At 41.6% G+C, this 20,784-nt stretch overlaps 1 protein-coding gene across 9 annotated transcripts in view; it reads left to right on the forward strand.

The window, feature by feature from the left end:
* The first annotated feature begins 3,230 nt into the window (after window positions 1–3,230).
* LOC110987367 (uncharacterized) overlaps window positions 3,231–20,784 on the forward strand; it is a 72,799-nt gene continuing 55,245 nt past the window's right edge. For 4 of the 9 annotated variants that reach the window (XR_015427136.1, XR_015427142.1, XM_087142997.1 and 1 more), the window contains exon 1: window positions 3,315–3,795. The gene's annotated coding sequence lies outside the window, so the exon portion shown is untranslated. The other 5 variants (XR_015427138.1, XR_015427139.1, XR_015427140.1 and 2 more) reach the window with 5 other exon arrangements.

Consider the following 20,784-nt stretch of genomic DNA (forward strand, 5'->3'; position numbering starts at 1 on the left):
TGGGAAATATATGTGAATGATTAGATAATTCTGATTTGTTTCAAATGAAAATTGTGGTCCAATAACAGTTGTAAATCAAAAATGAATAAAGAGAAATTATGAACAGCACATGTAAATCGAATAACTTTGAATATTCACTTGGTGAGATAAAACAAAATTAAAATTTTAAAACATTTTGATTTGAGGTATTCCCACTGCTATGACAAAAGTTGAGAGGACAAAAATGTCTAAACTTAGTAAATCGTCGGACAGGAACAAGAAAAAGGCCAGCCGTTTAACACCACCATCTTAACTCAGCTCTGGCTCAAACATCATCTACGGACAGCAACAACGCCAAGACGCCTCCAGTGACCAAGATTCTTTACTTCTTTCACTGGACCAGCCGTCCCCTGAAACACCCATCAACACAGAGCGAGTCTCCCACCGCCGAACTGATGACACACAACTCAAATTGGTGAAGAATCTGGCAGAAAAAATCCGAACCGGCTGGTCTCTGTCAAGAACCACACCACCCGATAAGCACGTCTCTTATCAAAGGCAATCGAAACCAAAACACTGCCAAACTACTTTGAGATCAGGGTACGTCCACCTTGGCCACAAAGCTACAGAGTTAATTCTTCGAACGGTCGAGGAAACTACATAAACGAACGGCGAAACCTATTCGATTACTCCACTCGACAAGAGGACTGAAGAGGAAGCACCCTTTACTTAAAACTCCCTTCAAGACCATCACGTCCTCCAAAGAGAGATTTCCAGCCACTGCTACCCTACACAATTTCAATTCAGGAATATCACCAAGAAAACCCTCATGTATTCCGTCCTATCATAGTATGTCTGAATTGAGGAATACAACCACATACCCATAAACGATATTTCCTTTCACTCCCAAACCAAGTCAAAGCAGTGACATGAGAAAACTAAACAATGAAGAAAAGACGCATTCAGCGGAAAAAGAATAGTTTCCTCACAACATGCCAAATAAAAGCCAAGACTACCAAATCCAACCGGGTAATTTATTAGCGGAATGGTATGACGCATGCATGACCGACCCATCCGAAGCGAAACAAACCGTAAAAATCGCTTTAGGAAAAGGTCTCCACTTTATTCCCACCCCCACTAAACCAAACCGTACAACGCTCACAAGGCGACGTGACGCTTTTAATCGAAGACTAAGTATCGCATTCCAAATGCACAAACCGATCTAAAATCCACCCTTTCCGACCTTCATCAACCCAGCACCCAAATCAACACCTAGTGCAACATTAGAAGAATACATGGAAGCCCCCAAATTCATGCCGAACTACCAAGGTTAATAAATAATACAAAGGATGCAACGAACCGCGCAAACTAGAACAAACAAGTCTTCGTTACTACCTACAACCACCCTGATCTACATCAAACAAAGAACAGACATGGGCACATCATTCAAAGCAATGCTATGCTCTATCCTTGGAAATCCTCCCGAAACCGCCACTCATTCCTTTTAGGAAAGCCCAGACATCCGAGAAAAACTAGTGAGAGCTGAACTTACACTCAACGTAACAGAGCCCAACCCAATCCCCTAGGACTGGGGCTTCTTTGTACAGCCAGGGCAAGACGCAACACTGCAATGTACTGCTTTCCCTCACTGAAAAACAACCGAAATCCAAGGGTTGGCTGAAAAAAAAAATGCATATCATGTCGGTAAGGACTTGGTAACTTTGAAGGAGGTTTCAGGCCTCATGTCCCTGTCTACTTTTTCTTAGTGGTGGGAACTGAGATGTTTGAAACCAACGTGCAACAAGTCCTCTCGGTTCGTGATACAAATGCCTTGACCTTTGTTGTAGGATTCGATGACAACAAGTGGGTTGTGTTTGAGTTTGCGACATGTTGGCTTGCGTGTTTCTCAGTCTGATCATGGAGGATGGTCTGATGTGGGCTACTTGCATCTTGGTGGATTCCAAATAATTCTCAGGTATGTTACATTGAGTATTTTGGGGTTGTGAAGACTCATGGCACATACGCTAACCCTATCGAGTCGCCATCACTAAACACAAAACGTCTTTTTTCAGAGCCACCACCTCTTCCAAAAAGAGATAAATTCACTGTGTTACCATAACTGCTACTTATGGCAACACGACTGTTTATGTCAGTTACTATGACTAGGAGGAAAACTAGCCTTTATCACTAAAAGGAAAACTCAAAGCCATGCATCAGATTTGCCCATAATTGCTCAAATCTCCAAATGCAATCCCAATCCACCCAGCGGAAAAACTAAGCGAACATTTCACCGATCATGAATCCCTCCAAGCTATGACTCTCCCCACGGAGAAAATATCACTGGGAAACGTATAAACTTTGTTCCAACCGGAGCTAAACCACTTTTCCGTCAAGTGAATGTCATTCAACTCACTAACCCATACCTGCACTCATTTTTATTCATTTTTGAATCATGCGGCTGATGAGTTCCCTAAGGAACGAAAATGCATTCCCGCACGGCTATTTTCTCAGGTAAAACTTGACCCAACCCACTGTTTGGGTAAATATGGTTCCGGTCTACACTAGTTTACTTTCTTTAAATTATTTCTTCCCTCCCAAGGTTCTACTACTGTCTCCACCGTGGAAATAAATCACACAATGACACACCCTCGAATAAACGTGTGTTTTTTTTTCGAAAGCACCCAAAAATTATTTCTTTTAATCAGTCTGTACGAGAGAACGTCTCCAAATGGGATAGAGCCATCACTTCTAATCCAATCCATGAACGCGTGATTAATGTATCGTGCGCGGTACGTGGCCATGGTCGGCTTTGTGCATAAACACGTAGATCACGCTGCGCTGAAGTGTCTTAATTAGCCTTTGAAAGGCAAACAAAAAAATCTAGCCAGATAAAACTGATTTTATTGTGTAGTTGAGATTCTTGCCTGTCGCATGCAGTGCCTCACTGTTCTGAGAAAAATTTAGTGTGAAAAAAGACCAAGAGATCTTAGCAACCATGTTGAGGCTAAATTTCACATTTAAGTAGCATTTTGTTTCACGATTCAGTTGTGTTTTATTCAGTTTAAGCCTTCTGTAGAACATACAAAGAGTTTCATTTGTTAATTTTGTCCAAACGAAGTCTTTAAAACGAAGGCTCAACAGTACAGTAGGCCTACTGGCAAGTTGCTAAGGACAATTCCGTATGGTTCACGAGGGTCTGGTCGAGTAACCGCCGCTCACGGTCGAAGTCGTTAATTTCCAGACGTCGAATGGTACTAATGAAACGAACAGCTTGATATGGGTCGGCCGCTCGATATCGAACGCCGGGAGCAAACAAACGGTTATGGCTGGTACGTTTTGTGCATGTGGCGAGCGACATAACGGTGTCCATGTACATGTACGTTGTTGGATGGGCTGAATTCTTTTCTATTTTTTAAACAGGAACACTCATTTCTGTGTTACGGAAAATAGGCCCAGGCCCTAATGTTAATTCTCTAAAACTTCCCATTGTCTCTGGCTTTGGAAGCCATCTCTCTACATTTTGCAGCTGTTTAAGAAATAAAAATCTCATGAGTTTTTCTGTGTGCTCCTGTAAAACCCTGACGTGAGGTGGTGTGTGATCCTGTTTCGAGACCAGTCACTGACAGTGTTCTTGAGTCTTGTTCCCGCCGTTCGAGCCCGAGAACAAGAAACCCGTGTCAAGCAGAACAGGGCGCCCGAACTCAACCATGGTCCTCCAGCCCCCATCTGTCTTCTTAAAGTTATTTCGCCGATGTATGGGGGTGCACTTAAGCTCAGGGCAGATATGGCGGATAACGCTGGCGGCGAGTAATTATGGTATGTTTGCTGAGTTTGAAATATGTGATAGCCTAGCTGTACGAAATACGAATTACATGTATTGTAAAACAGTCCGCTCTGTTGTATCGTTCATTTTTATTTTTTGCATACGAATGTAGCATTTGAGAACTTCAGAGATGGCATTGTAACGTAGGCCTATCCGCTCCGAGCGGAACAAAAGAGGGCATATTTTTTGGGGTAGGCCTACTTCTTTATCTTCGTACTATAGTAGCGCAAACAAACTTCTCAAACAGAATATACTGTTGCAGGTGTGTCGTGGCCAGTGTAGTAATACTGCTCCCCTGATAAAAGTAGTTACATGTAGCTCCATGTTGATTAATTCTGTCTGCAGCCTGTCAGCTGCAGTTACTTGTATGTCTATTGGCAGGGTTTCGAGTCAACTCGGACCCAAACCAACTCGGACCCATGCCAACTCGGACCCAATACAAACCCAGACCCACGACCAACTCAGACCCACAACCAACTTGGACCCGATACTAACTCGGACCTACAACCAACTCGGATCCACACTGAGTCAACTCGGACCCAACCACAGAATTAATTGATAAAATGTTGATTTTGTCCACTTTTACATTTTGGCATTTGGAGAAAGACACTTTTCGCCTCTATTTTATTCAACCTTTACAAAAGCCAAAGCCAAGGGTTTTGGGGGGTTGACCTCCCGATTCGAAGATTCTAAGCGCTTGACGGTGGAGGAAATTACAGCGCCAATGACAGACAATGCCAACTCATTTCATTCAACCTTTCATAATTTTTTAATTTTTTTTATTATGTTTTAGATTTCATTTGTGTGTATCCTATTTGGGTGAAGGTTCAAATTACTATGACTTTAATAATTTGGCAAAATATTGGCTGAATTCTCCGAGATTTGTTATGTGATCATCATTTCAATATCGAACAGCCTACTCAATACATGTATGTCACGTAGGCACATGTAAAGATACACGCAATAAATTGCAGAGTCACATCGTCCACATCTTTTCTCATGAAAAAAAATTAATTCGCGATCAGACCTTAGCCACTTCATTATTTATATAAGTGATAATCCGCACGTAGACACTTAAATACTAACAAACTTATCTGTACATTGAGCAACTTGAACACACAGACACTTACATGTAAATACTAACAAAATTATATGTAATTCAGCAAAAACACTACATAAATTATTAGCTGTATGTCAAGTACCGGCATGATTGTACACAACTAATTTTACTGAAAGTCGACGGTGCTTAAAAAGGGATCAGGTCAACTCAGACCCAAACCAACTTGGACAAACAGAGCAATACGAGTACAGTGTCAAAACTCAGCTGAACATGGGAACTACAGGTGCATGTACTTGTACAGTTTACGTTACTCAAAGATGAATTATGCAGAAGTCAGTGGAGAACAGACAAAAAAGAGGCTAATTGGAACTCCAGGGGATAATTTCCAATACCTGTCTATCTATGCCCTAGTTAGTTATACCGGCAGAATGGCGTAAATATGTGAATATGCGTGCAGGAGCTGCTTTGGAGTCCTCTTCCCGTCGTCGAATTCATCCCAGAGCTTGAACAGACGCCCCTGCACGCGCTTGAAGATTCGTCGCTGGTAACGGCACAGTCTCTTCTCATTCACCAGCCGGACTTGGACTGACACCAGCTTCGCTTGATCGCTCAGTAGTGACAGCAACTTGTAGAGGGGTAGTGTCCCCTTCTGTGCGGCTGCATTGAGTGCCCTATGCCAACCTTCGACGTCGTTGTTTGATCGCACAGACTGACGGTAAGTAGTCCACACCTGTGGTGGCCATAACATGGACTTCACCCACGTGTTCTCCACGTAGTTGAAGAGCTGTTGAGAGAAGTAAACATTAAATTAGCATCGGCATAGGCATGCTCATTTTAGTTGATGGTTTCTTAAGTTGATGATACGAACCCGTGTTAGCACGTCTTATCCAATCGCCTTGTGCCTCAGATGATCAAACAGTGCCGGAATGACCTCCCAAGGTAGACATGGGAGAGCCAGCAGCTTGGTGATGACACTGAACACATCACCCTTCTCACAGTAGGCTTTTTGGAGGCCATATTCTTGCACTTTCCTCCACACCGCTTGTTTCCAGTGGAACACACACCCGTGGCACTGGACCTCCGGGAAAACATCCTGCATGGCCTTCCAGGCTGCCGCCTCAAAGTCGAGCATGCATTGCTCAACTTGGACATCCTGCAAACAAATCAAAATGAAATACGTGCCTTAAGTTTAAAATACTTGGGTGGTTTCACAAATAAGGCAAATTTTATGAAGTGGAAAAGAAACAAAAATCACTGAATGAAGACAATTTTAGTTAAATTGGAAAATGTGCAATTACCCCTACGACTTCAAGTAGGCAATCCTTGACAGCACGGAACACCCGCCTGCAATCTCGTCTCCGCCTCGACGACATCAAGACAAAACACAGAGGGACCTGTTTCATCTCCCCGTCACGCTTAACGAAAGCGTGAATGGAGAACAGCTGTGAAAATGGCTTGCTACCACCTTGAATGTTCCATCCACGTACCATCATTTGCTGCTGGCCAGTAGTGTCAACTGGTGCCTTGCTGCAAAAACAAGATGTCTCTCCTTCGCCCGCCTGATGTCTTTGCAGAGGAAATCTACAGATATGAAAAATCAGATAAACGACAAATTGACAGTGATGTCACCATATACTCGCTGCTTCCCCGTCTGATCTCTTTCTGGTTAAAGAGAACCTATACAGATACAAAAAAATCTAACAAACGACACACCGATTTTAGCGTTAGAACATAGCATTTGAAGAGCAGTAAAGAGCAATGGAAAAATTCTCGGAGGTAAATTTTCCCATACCCTCATCAATGAAGTCTTCTGAAGAGCAGTAAAGAGCAATGGAAAAATTCTCGGAGGTAAATTTTCCCATACCCTCATCAATGAAGTCTTCTTGGAAATCAAAGTCCAGGTCATTGGGGTCCTGCGGTCTCAACCTCTGTCGAGCACGATTTGCTTGGCGAGCTAGGTTGACGGGCTTTGGCAAAGCTGGTAGGGGAGCATCCGATACTGTTTCTACAATCGCTAGTGATTGCAGTAGCTGACCTGAACATGCTGGCAACGGCCCTATCCTTCACCTTGGTGATCAAGCGAGCCACAACGTTGTTCCCTGGCTTCCCAGGGTGGTTGTGCTCGACCGACCCCTCTTCGAAGTGGTCTCCCGTCTGGATTACAGACGCACCGCAGTGGATGGTCTTGTTACGGACGGCGCATCTGTCAAAAAAAATTAATTGAGCTATTCTTAGCAACAAGTGAAAGATCTAAGTATTTACAACATCAGTAAGATATACATACAACTTAAAATGGATGGAGATTTTAGTTACAGAGACTAGCGATAGCAGCACGCACACCTGTTTACACAAACCGAAGCATTTGGGTAGAAATCAATTCAATTTCACTCAATCGGAAAATTACAGATGTGATTAAAAAGTATGCAGTACCCCAGTACGTCTTCTCACCCCGAACCTTCTTGACGGTGTAGCTGTAACCCCTTGAGTCTGTGAGTAGATTCCGCTGCCGTTGTGAGGATGACACTACAAGGTCGTATGTGACCTCGTCATCCATCGGGAGGTCACCATCCACACAGTGTCGTCGTCCATGCTGTCTTCCTCAAGAGGCTCATTCCATTCGTAAGGGATTCCAACACCAACGATGTCATCTGGACCATCTTGGACGTCTAATGGTGGTGTTGGCAATTGTGCAGGAGCTGTTTCCATGGGACTCGGTAGTGGTGGTGGTGTTGGTGATCGTGCAGTTTCCATCTGGTGGGAGTTTGACGAAAACTTGATGGATATACAATGAGTAATTTTAAAAACCATCATGCATAATCTCTGCGTGTGCTATAATGGCTGTAACATTTAGTTTTATATATTAATGGCATCACACTTTTAACTTGAAAATAAGCAAAACGTCAATATACCCAATATACTGTCAAACCTCACCTCAGGGATCTCGGCTAGGTCACTTCCTGGTAGAGATGCACCACTGGTTGTGAATCCTCCAGCAAGCTGTAACACGAGGAAAAACACCTTTTTAACGGTAGTTTTTTTGTAGTAAATGGTGACACAACAACACAGATAATCTACTTTTGGGCCACAGCAAGGTGCAAGAGTGAGAAACGCACAGCAGGGAATGTAAATAAAACTGTGATTGTAACGACTCTCCAAATAAAAACAATCTCAGGGCATCTCTGGGCAGTGATGAGCACGACAATTATTACCTGTGGCTCAGCAGCAGTCGAACTCCAAAGAGACGTTCTTGGGCCGACGCAACAAGCACATTCCCAGGAAAACGGCCCACCAGATTTGACTGCCTCCTTATAGAACGTCAAAGTTATTCCTGTAACAGATGATTTTTTAAACGTGTTATTCTCCCTAGGTACTTTCGGGAATAAAGCAGTAGGCCTAAAAGAGCATCACATGTACATGTAAGCATGGGCAAAAAGGCATGTACATTTCCATTTTGAGTTGTAGATGTTTGTGTAGCCCATATTACTATTAAGATACGCGAATGCAACTGCATAAACAAAATACACGTACAATGGAAATAAATGCATTGTGAGGTTCCTGTGTTTAACACTTAAGGCTGTTTGGGAAGGATTCACGAAATTAAATATCGGTTCAAACACTGAAATGTCTTAAATGAAATGACTAAAATAGAGGGGAAGACGGAGATGGAAATTCGACGGAGATCTAAAAAAAAGTAAGGGGAAACTTTGAAGAAAGTTATAGGGAATGATATAAAATACTGTTTCTTTTCTGGTACGTTAATTTATGATGCAAATAAAGGGGGATTTAAACTCTTATTGCCTGGCAAGTCTTACACTTCCACCATGCCCCCCCCCGAATACCGGCAAAATTTAGGGAGATGGATCAATTCATCCATACAGGCCTAAACTTACTGCCCAAATAATGCAAATAGGTTGGTAATTTCCAACAACACAAATCAAATCATTTTAAAAGAAAAATGTAGAATATTTCCTATTGTCTTAAACTTGGAGACGGTTTTAAAGCCGGCCCCTTATAAAAGTGAATGAAAAGTTTGAAAATGTGCGTGGAAATCATTATCATTCCTGTTGGGGAATTTGTGAAATACGATGCAGCCAGCTTGATGCGCCTCTGCAGGTGTTGCTTCTGTGCTGGTTAACAGAGTCCAATTAGGACCAATTAGGCTTTTTTCACTTTGATTTCAGCGGTGATCAGCACCCCCTGGAACCCTGCCACTGTCAAGGAATGCCGAATGAACTTACCGCCTTTTGTGAGTCAGTGCCATGCCGCGCGTGGGATTAAATCCCTGTGCGTTAGTACATGAAGCGCAATGAATGAGTTCAAATGATTGACAGATCCTAAAGCTTTTTTTTAGAAACTCTCAGTCATTAGCCGTACCAAAAATATCAGAATTAATTAAAGTATTATCTTGAAGCGGGCAGAAATCGTCTCGGTTGCAAACCGGAATATATATAGAAGCAAGAATATTTCTACTAATTTTCCTTTCATCTTACAGGTCCTACCTTAAGTCTTTACATCAAAATATGAAACTGACCCTAACTACTTGTACTGGTATGTTTAGATTATTATTACGAGGTTGCCAAAACCCTAACCCTAACCCTCCTCAATCCTTCACCTGTTGGAGGACTGAGGAGTGTTAGGGTTAAGGGTACATTCCACCAAATTAATGGTCGTATGTCTGCTCGCAAACTCATTAGTAATATTTTGTGATGCTACCTTTTTTTTTTTACAATAAGACGTGCCATAATCACGAGGGATCATAGAAGTTTTTATACAAACCCCACATTTGGGCTTGATACTTTTCAGTTCAGAGTTCTTTCACAAAAAGCCGCACATCGCGGGCCTATTTTGGATAGAGGCAGGCGGCTACATTCAGAGCTGAGCGCATAGTTTTACTACTATTAGGGGGTATCTTCTGGAAAAGGCGAATAAGAAAATTCATAAAATTGAATTGAAAAGTGATCGATCAGGCCATAATATTGAATTTCCAGCGAAAAAAACAGAAGTGCAACCTTTTCGCAAGGCTGAGGGTCGGCGCTATTTCAGTCTATGGGCGCGTATATTTGGTATAATGCAACCTTAAGCCTCAGTGGGTCCGAGTTGACTCGACGTGGGTCCGAGTTGGCGTGGGTCCGAGTTGGCTTGGGTCCCAGTTGGTTGTTGGCCCGAGTTGGTCGTGGGTCTGGGTTTGTATTGGGTCCGAGTTGGCGTGGGTCTGAGTTGGTGGTGGGTCCGAGTTGGCATGGGTCCGACTTGGAATGGGTCCGAGTTGGTTTGGGTCCGAGTTGACCTGATCCCATTGGCAGTAGGTTCCACTCAACTACATGTATGGTTCTTGGCAGAAATTGTAACAATCTTTTTTGATGGTGGGGTGAACAAAGGAAGTTACAGTTGATTTCTGGGTGTGAATTTTTTTGGCGGCTTGTTTGATTTGAAGTTTGTCAGTGTTGATGGCTATTGTATGATGTATGGACTTAAACAGGAGTGTGAGTCTGGATACGGCCCTGTGGCTTTCCAGTGAATCCCATCCCAATTCAGATATCATAGATATACATGTAGGTGTGCCATGAGGCATGCAAGTATATGCTTGTTTGATGCGGAGCAGGCTGAGTACTCATACCTAATTTATTGCAGCATGTATGGTCTTTGCGTACACAAAGAACTCGCGCAAGAACCCGCCTGTAACCACTTGTCTTTCTTTTGCCGATTGATGGTGCACTTCAGCTCGGGGCAGATAGGCCTTCTCTTTGAGAACTCGAAGTCATTTCTCTGTGTGACTTCGAGCCAACACGATTTACATGGTGTCGTAATGCTGCGGGTTTTGGAATTGACTTTTTCTGGTGAAATGGTTCATAGGTGTATTTGAGAAATCCACCGTGTTTAGGAAGTACGACATAAATAATGTCTGACTACAGCACCCCCTGAACACAGATGTTCTGCAGATCGCACGTTAAGTCCCTCTCAAGTGAACGTCTTTGTCCATTTTTACACATCTATGTCTGTTATCTTGTATGGCTTGTTTAATTTGAATTAATAAAGTACCGTAAGTAAATACACTCTGATTGAACGTGTATGTTTGAGGTTAGCTTCTTTGGGACTTTTGCTTGGACTTGCAGATGAACTTGCTACCACCTCATGGGAGAGTTTTGAAATATGCCTTCCATGTTTATGATACCTTCCAAGTAGTCAAACTCTGATCGAGAATGAATGCTTCAGTTGGTTCTGTTCTGGAAGAGGGAATGTTGATCAGTTAAGCAACGTGATGGATCTTAATCATTTACTGTGAGAAATGTCTCAAAATGATCTTGCCACGTTCAATATGCTGCTTCATGCTACTTGTGAGTTTCACCATTTTAATGATACATGAATAAACGTCCCTAGCATCTAACATTGTCCAAAAGTGGGGAAAAAGGGGAAGAAAAATTATCATAATCTGTTTTGGGTATAAAAAGGAGACTCATTATCATAATCCATTTTGGGTTGAAAAGAGAGAGATGGAGGTCTCTGAGAATCCTTTAAAACTTTGTGTTTTGCATGCCAGATCTCTGAAAAATAAATCGGCAGATTTTGTGACATACGCTATCAACAGCAAAGCAGATCTGTTTGCTATTACTGAGATGTGGCTATATAGACATGGATGTTGCCCATAAGGTTGAAGTACTCCTCCTGGTTTTAGATTATTGGATCATCCTCAGAAGACACGAGTTGGGGGAGGAACTGCTTTAGTTTTTGAGAACTTCTTCATATTAAGAAAATTGCTGGAGGGGAAGTGGACACATTCAAGTATTCAGAATGGTCTGTTGCGATTAATTCCAATAAACTGCGATAGGTGATTACGGCGCCTTTATTAAATTCTGTGGTTCTCATTTCTTTTACCACTTGAGATAAGGTCGGTTGAAAAAAAAAATTCCATGTTGCTGGTGTATAAATGACTGAATATACACATGTTCTTATTGTTACCCGAAGCCACAAAAGATACCGCCCTGGACTGAGGAAGTCTAATGCTGCTGGTCGGTACCATGCTGCTCACATTGAAAATCCCCTTGTACAAGTCTGGGTCAAGACAAGTGTAGGGCATTGCACGAACCTCAGTAGGCCACAGAAAGTTGCAGTATACCGAATGTTCACGTGAATGCTGACCGTCGCTGTTGGTCATTTGGGAAATTGTAAGTTTTCAGGGCTTTTGTTTTCAAAGGTTATGCTGGCAAATTTTTTTACCTTCAAATTTTTGGGGGGTTTATTTGTTTTTCGTAGGGTCAGCAGGGGAAAAAAAGGTGTTTTTTTGGTGATCAGGAGCCCAAAATAGGGTTGGTCGGAAATGAGAACCATAGAATATAAAAAGGGTGCCCTTATCTATAGACCACCTTACTCTGTAAATCATCCTTTTACAATCAACCAGTTTATCAGTGAGTTCGCCAACTATTTGAAATTAGTTGTCTTATCTCCTGAACCAGTTGTAATAACCGGCGATTTCAATATTCACATTGACATTCCTGATGACCCCATCACCGATCGGTTTTTAGAGCTGCTTGAATCTATGGGTCTTCAGCAACACATAAACAAGCCTACACACAAGATGGGTCACGTACAGTTTTAGATCTTGTTATTACCTGTCAATCAGAAACGTTTTGGAAAACCTTCCAACTCCGCACCATCTTTTCTCTGATCAAATGTGTGTGTTCTTTGCAACTTGAAACAAAAGAAACTGCCTTTCCCTGTTAAGGAAGTCGCTTACAGGAATATTAAATCGATCAACATTGATTCTTTGAACACTGATTTAGATTCTTCTAAGCTATGTACAAATGTCCCTCAGGACCTTGAAGGGCTTGCCAAGTGTTATAAAAGTACACTAGATTGAAAGCATCTTCAATAAACATGCCCCTTTGAAGTCTAAAACGGTCACTGTTAGGCCTTGTCTGCACTGGTTTGATCAAGAAATTAAGTCAGCAGTGAGGTTGAAGAGAATAGCAGAAAGAAAGTGGTGGTGTACTGACAAGGCTTGTGATCGTTTAGATTACAAGATTCAAAGAAACAAGGTCACTTACCTAATGGAAAAAGCCTGTTGCGATTTTTACCGAGAATTCATTGACAGTAATAGTTCTAATCAAGCGAAGTTATTCAGAGCATCGAAAAAGGTACTAAAACACACTAATAATGCTCCTTTCCCTCCGTATACCGACAAGCTGGCTCTTGCTAATGACATGGGTAACTTCTTTGAGAAGAAAATATTTAATATCCATGTTAGGCTTGATAATTTCACTTCAGCCGTAGCAATCCAAACTTCCTATCCAGTACTTGAATCGCCTTTGTGGTGTGGCATTTTGTTTGACCAATTTCAACCACTAACCATGTCACAAGTTGAAGAAATCATGTGATCTGGATCCACTGCCTACTAAGCTGGTGAGTGATTGCCTTGATGTCTTGCTTCCAGTTATCACCCGGATTATCAACTCTTCCTAAGAATCTGATGTATTTCCAAGGGACTGGAAAGAAGCTTTGGTCCGTCCTTTGTTGAAGAGAGATAACCTCAATCCCATTTTAGAAAATTATCGACTGATTAGTAATCTACAATTCATTTCTAAATTGACAGAGAGAGCTGTGTGTATTCAGCTTTACTCCCACATGTGTCAACATTCTCTGTTTCCAGATTTTCAATCGTCTTACCGAAAGTATCATAGCACTGAGACGGCTCTCCTGAGGGTCAAGAATGGCATACTGCTGAAAATGAACTCTCAGCATGTCATTTTGCTTGTTCACTTGGACTTACGTGCTGCCTTCAGTTGTTAATCACACCATTCTGTTGCAATGTTCAGAATCTAAAGTTGGGATATCTGGTAAAGCTCTGGCCTGGTTTTCATCTTACTTATCTGGCAGAAGCCAACATATTTCTATTCAGGGTACTGAATCTTGAATTTCCAAAGGGAAGCGGGAGGCCAACCTCTCCTTGAGAGTCCCTAGGCGGTCCTGTTTCTGTCCGAATTTGCACTTTTTTCCATGGGCTTGTATTTAGTGTCATGCAACCCACAGCTACCGGACACTGCAGTGCTCAGGAATCAGTCGTCAGCCCGTGTGTGCCAACATGGCATACTTTTTGTGGGTGATAACTCAGCCATGTGTACTGTGACATCGTCTCCAGGACATTAACGTACAGTTTAAATTGCTATTTGAACAGGATGGCAACTTCGAGCTCAACGACAAGATCGTTCCCGATTTGAAGGCGAAATTTTTTTTTTCTTCCCAAATGTGAGTACACCTTACCAGTATTATTGGAATCTCCGATACTCACCCTAATCCTAAGCTAGATGCATTTAACAGTTTAAGGACCGTTTTGAAGGTACATGTAAATTTGGAGGATTTTGATTTTGGGTACAAGCTACATGTATTTTGAGTGAAATGAATTCATGGGATGAAAAGCCTATGGAAGGTACTTGGACCCAACCATCATCGACCATTTTTAGAATCCAAGTTAATCGGCCTATAAATAATGATGATTTCTCTGCACCGTCTTAAACGTTTGCACTATACTTATGGGTCTTACCATCTTATCACCGTCAACACATGAGCAGCATACATGTATATGTACATGTAAATCAGCTGAATACATGAAAGAGGCACAGAACTATATTTGGGCTAAAAAAGATTTTCGGTGGTTTGAGGTTCAAACAAAATTTATCTCTAAGCAGGGTAGCGGTTGAGTGATATTTACCTTCTAACGGATGACAGAACTTGGACTGTACCATTTTGGAAAGCCCTACGGTTGTGTAGCTAATGCAAATACAGGTTTGAGCACATTTAAATTTTCAACTTTATTTAAGTCGTGAATAAGTGATCACAGGGTAAGCAAAACCCTGTGAAAGACTTTGGGAAAATAGGTAACTTCCTAATTCGATGCATGTAATGTTGGTTTATCGTATAATACCATTACCCCTTCAGTGTAATGGTATGGTCTGATCTACATGTACCTTGGAGGCAACATGGCTGCTGACTTAGTAGCTGCTCATAGGAGGCAATTTTGTGAACTAAAAACAGCAATTTTCAAGAATCTAACCATTTGTAGTTAGCCATAATATCCTTTTGATAAATGCTTTATGGTCATATACTGCTTCTGTTTATTTTGAATGTGTTTTAGAGATGTCGACGGTACTATGTGTGTTGACAGTAAATGTAATTAGTAAGACTGCTACTGGTCATGGTACGTGTGTTGGCGCAGTGAAGTAACTTCACTAGGACCCTACAAATCGCCTCTTTTAACATTTGGACTTGGTCGGCTAAAATATCTAGAGTCCTACTTTTGGATGGTGTTATTGTGAATAAACAAAATAATCAAAGAATTTTCGTAACATTTCTCCCAGATTCATGAAGCACCGTGTTCAAATTACGTGTTCTAGATACTAACTGTGCCATTTTTAAGGGATCAAGGGTACTTATTGAAACTGAAAGGTTTCTGTTTTGGAATGATTCTAAATTCTTTTGTTACACATGTATATGTACATGTAGGCTGTACCATACAATGGCTGAAAGCAACCAAGCACTGCCTCTGTGGTGAAAAAGTGGTCAGGTGGAATCTGCTTGCCATGACAACAGTATAAACTATTGACTGGTGTTGTGGTTGGTAATTCCCCAAGGACATCACTCACAGGGGTGAAAGGTTCATGCTTTAGTATCCTGTTGCCAGTTGGATTATTTTGTCATTTACATGTATGATGCACAAAAGACCAGAACGTTTTGGTTCATTTCAACAAAATGATGCAGCCATTTGAGGCAGAATTAAAGTCATTTAGCGTAAATTATACTACATATTAGAAATGTATTGAAAACACAAAAACAGATACATTTTATTGTAATATATATGTTTGTGTAAGATTTGAGTAGCACAACAGATGCCTCAATTTTATGTGTTTCGTGGTTTGTCTTTCAAAATCTTTTGATGGAAGTAGTTTTGGACCAAAATTTAAGGGTGCTTGATGCCTAGATTCCAGTTTGTAAACATTTGTTTTAGTATTTGAAGTTCAGACATGTACATGTACACAGTATTCAAAAAAGAGAGAAAAGATTTCTGTATAGGTACATGTAATGCTCTTATATATGCATAGGTTGTATCCCTTTTTTACAGTTTCAGAATAGAAAATAGAATAAATGCCTCAGTTCAAAACATTGACCATGTATTGGTGTTTTTTGGGCAGATGAGGGCTTGTGATACCTGTCTAGACAATATAAATATACTCTGTTGTACTTAAATTGATTCATTGACTTCAACAATTCACTATCCTGTTGTTTGACTTGAGATTTATGCACAGCACAAGGTCACTAAAGTACAGGGGAAAAGACTGAAGCAAGTTTATGGAAATCAATGTTAGTTACCCAGCAACCAATAACCTTGACAACTTTCCTGTCAGATTTGGGGCATTGGGAAACCATTCACCCAGTTCAAACCATGTCAGCTTGCATTTTGTCAGACCATAGGGCAAGGTTGGAGGGTGTTTAGACTGACTTGAGTGTTGGTGCCACAATTTAGTTAGAGAAAGATTGTGAGCTCGACTGCAGTTCGTACGTATGTACATGATGTGCACGTGTAACGGTATGTTGTGTTGTAGCCTACATGTATACATGTACATGCACGTGTACACTAGTATGTGCACACCGGTACATGCATGCATTTGTTAGTTGAACTTACTATGAATGTGCACGTATGTAAATGTGTTGTTTATACTAAGTTCACATCTTTTTGATGTGTTCCCACAGACACACGCACTCATGCATGTACTGTACATGTTCACCCACATACACTTATGTGTATGTACATGTACATGTAGGCCTACAGTGTACATGTAAATGTATCATAATAATATTCATATTTGTGTAATTTACAGTGTACATGTAGGGCCAGTGGCTCATTTCCTCCATGCTCTAGTCATACATGTAATGTACATACACTACCATTAGTTGCGGTACTGGGATTTGCTGATCTTGGGGAAAGCTTGTATTTAGTTGTGCCATTGAGCTATTAAACACAAGGAGGTACCGGTACAACGAAGTCCCTCCAGACTGTATCCAATCGATAGACAAAGCGTGATTACTGGCCCAGTGCTGGAGATCCTAAACTTTCTGTGTACAAAGTGATTGCCACTGCCAGGTAGCTGGTAACCCACAGACTCAATGTGTTTTGCTGGAGCATACTGGAGTAAATAAATGGCGGAAAAGATGGGCAAAGAAGATGCGCAGTTCTCTTCAGTGGTCCTCGGGAGTCAGTGAGTGATCCCCGCAGATGCACCTGAAAAATTCTGAATTGGGGGTGGTTATTTGGTAAAAGTCAGAGAACAATTACCCAAAATATGAACTACGATATTTTTTATCATAAGTCACGATGCTAGTGGTTCCTACAGTTAATGGAAGGTAAAAACATGGCACAGGAATGCATTTGACAACGTTATAAGGTTTCATGTCCGGCCGATTGTGGCCAATGACAGGAAGGATACTGAGCCTTCCCATGTTTTTGTGTGTTTTGTCATTTTCCTCTGGACCAGCTACATTCTTTCAGTTTTCTTGTCGCATATTTTCGGAGATTTTGTGTTAGTTAGTACATGTAATTCTGTTTATTGTTGAGAGAGATGTTTTGGGGATGTAAAGACGTAACCAGACTTTCATTATCATTGGAATATCAGAACAATCACAAAAGTTATCGAAATTTAAGTCTCCGGTGACGGTGCTTACTCCTTGTATAATAGCTCCATGGTTGTGCACACTGTACCAACCAGATAGATATTGCATATGTCATTAGCAGGTAATTAATGTACTAATACTGGTGTTCAAATAACTCTATCCCCTTTTATTTACATCAGTAATAAATTACAACTAGTACATGTAAACAGTGATATACAGTACATGTATGCACATGTACAGTACCACACTTTCAGACTGAGGGAGTACATGTACCAGTTCTAGATCACACTTTCTCTGCACAGCTGTTACTAATTGTTTCATTATGGAACAGGTTTTTAATCACCTGACTGCCGAGATGATTGTTATGGAAAGAATTTTTTTCACCTGACATTACAAAGAAATACAAATGTAAGGTTTTTTTTTTTCATTTTGCACTGTTACAAATACATGTACATGTAAAATGATACATGTGTTTGTTAGTAACAAACACAGAGCTGTTTTGGCATTTCCCCAATTTGTTGGCCACATGTATGAAGGATGTATTAGTGGCCAAGTGCATAGGAGTTGCCAAAAGGTTGGAAGAGCTAATACTACTACTTGGTGACATTACGTCAGGTCACTGCCATTTAAATTTTAGTTTAATTAGGTGCCCCTAAGTTAACCTTCATCCACAATAACAATTTCCAATGAATTGCCTTGCTTTGAGCTGCACTGTGCAAGCATGATACGCAATCTACAATGACGTCATTGTAGCATAATTTTCCAAGGCCCTAATGGACCATTCTCTGGAAAATGAATCTGAATCACCAAAATTTCAAGCCATCTGTGCATGAAAGTTGTTAATACATTCATGTAATAAAATGTTTGAGTCATCATATTTGCAGAAAAAAGTGTAAAAATTTAAAAATTAAAAAAAAAATTGTCGATTTTTGTAAAAATGATTCGTTTTGGAGAATTTAACCCCTAAAATGTTTTTGTTAATTTCCATGAAATGTCAACATACCGTATAAATTTTCATTAAGTGAGGATACAGATATTTTCATTTGGAGTATTTTCATTGAATTTCATCACAAAGTGAAACAAAACTGGAGGTTTTGTCTGTCTTAAGAATAGAGCTATAGCTTTTCATATTTTTTTTTCTTAAGAAAAGGGCATTCCTTTATTTGAGATACTACCAAGTTTGGATCTATTTTTTTACTCAAACATTTATCCAAGAGCTACAGATAATTCCCAAAGTTTCTAATAATATTTTTGGTGACCTTATAATGAAGAAATATATGAACCCTTTCAGACATTAGGAGATATAACGAATTCAAGTTTGCACCCTTTACATCATGTCACTTTGTCTATAACCCTATAACCCTTTCTATTTAGCTATCTACCAACTACATTTACATGTAATGTCACATGACTTGTCACGATGATGTCATCATCACATTAGGTCAATGTCAGTCAGTCTAAACAGACGATGGCTTAACTGCGCAAAAGAATATGGCATAGTACAGATTATTTACAAATTCAGAGTTCAAATTTATGTACAATACAATTTCAGTACATGTACACATTTAGATCCAGGTTGGGGTCAAGAGTCAGGTTTTGCAGTCTGCTTGGCAGCACTGGCAGTGTGGCGTCTGCGTGTACGTTCAACTTCCCAGCCTTTCCAGTCTCTGTGCACACCCTCGGCGCCCTTCCTCACCACCGTGCACCACTCAGCCTGGTCACATGCCAGCATCTCCAGCTGCTGATGGCTGATACCTGCGAGGCGACGCTTTAAGGTGTTCTAAAAGCGTAGTCGCGGTCGACCACTGGGCCTTCAACCCTCTTTTAATTCACAGAACAGTAGGTCTCGCAGCAGTCATTCTTCAGCCATCCTGATAAGATGCCCCGTCCACCTGAGTTGCAGGCGGGTGATCATGGCTTCCATAGCGGGCATGCCCACCCTCCTTAGGACTTCCACGTTGGTAATACGGTCTTTCCAGGTGATACCCATCAGTATGCGAAGATGACATTGGACCAGGACAGACAGTCCTATAACATGACGGGCATATAGGGTTGATACCTCTAGTCCATATAGAAGAGCGCTTAGCACTACAGCCCTGTAGACCTTCAGCTTTTTGTTCAGTCTTACAGGTTTAACATTCCACAGCCAGTCCTTTAGGCGGCCGAAAGCTGCTGAGGCAGCCCACACCCGCGTGTCGATCTCACTGTCCTTGGAGTTGTCATTTGCCACTGTTGATCCCAGGTACGTGAAAGTTTCCGCTTCAACGTGTGGCTTCCCGTCCAACAGGACCTACAGTGGGATATGCGGCTGCTTACATGTAGGTGCCGGCTGGTAGAGCACCTCTGTTTTCTTGACATTTATGGTCATACCATAGGCTCTGGCTGCTCCGGCGAACTTCTCTAGCAGCCACTGAATACCGTCCATTGTGTGAGCCACCAGAGCAGAGTCATCAGCATAGAGGAGCTTGCAAATGCACTTCACTAATACACGGCGTTGGGATTTTAGTCGAGCAAGGTTGAAGAGTCCACCATCTGATCGAGTTCAGATGTTTATTCCGTCTAGTGTGTCATCTGACATTTCTTTGATGACAGCAGCTAGAAACAGCGCAAACAGTGTAGGAACCAATATGCATCCCTGTTTGATGCCATGAAGCACTGAGAAGAAGTCGGAGGTCTCTCCATTGACGGTTACTGTGGCTCGCATGTCCATATGGAAGGCCTTGATGACAGCCAGCAGCCTTGGTGGACATCCAAACTTCACTAAGATGCGCTATAAGGCATCCTTTCCCACAGATTCGAAGGCCTTTATGAAGTCTATGAAGATAATGTTCAGTGCCATCCTTTGCTCAACAGCCTTTTCTTGGAGTTGTCTCAATACAAATATATCTGTGGTGCTGCGGCCAAGTCTGAAACTGCACTGACTCTCTGGTAGTACTCCCTCCGAGATTGCTTGCAATCTTGATAGAGCCACCTTTGCCAGCACTTTGCAAAGCAATGCTGAGAAGCGAGATACCCCGGAAGTTACCGCAGTCATGTCGGTCACCCTTACGTTTGTAGATGGACATCCCTGAAATCCTGGGGGACAGCACCATCCTCCCAGCATCATTGATACAGCAACAGGAGCTCCTTGTGCAGCACAGTACCGCTGTGTTTTAGCACCTCAGTCGGTATCCCATCGACGCCTGATGCCTTTCCGGTCTTGAGGGCCTTTAGTGCTCGCTGCAACTCATCAAACGAGGATGGTTCGTCCAGATCTTGCTGCATG

This window comes from Acanthaster planci, linkage group LG11 (assembly GCF_054643075.1).
Source record: "Acanthaster planci isolate LZ-2023a linkage group LG11, COTS_SCS, whole genome shotgun sequence".
Lineage (NCBI taxonomy): Eukaryota > Metazoa > Echinodermata > Asteroidea > Valvatida > Acanthasteridae > Acanthaster > Acanthaster planci.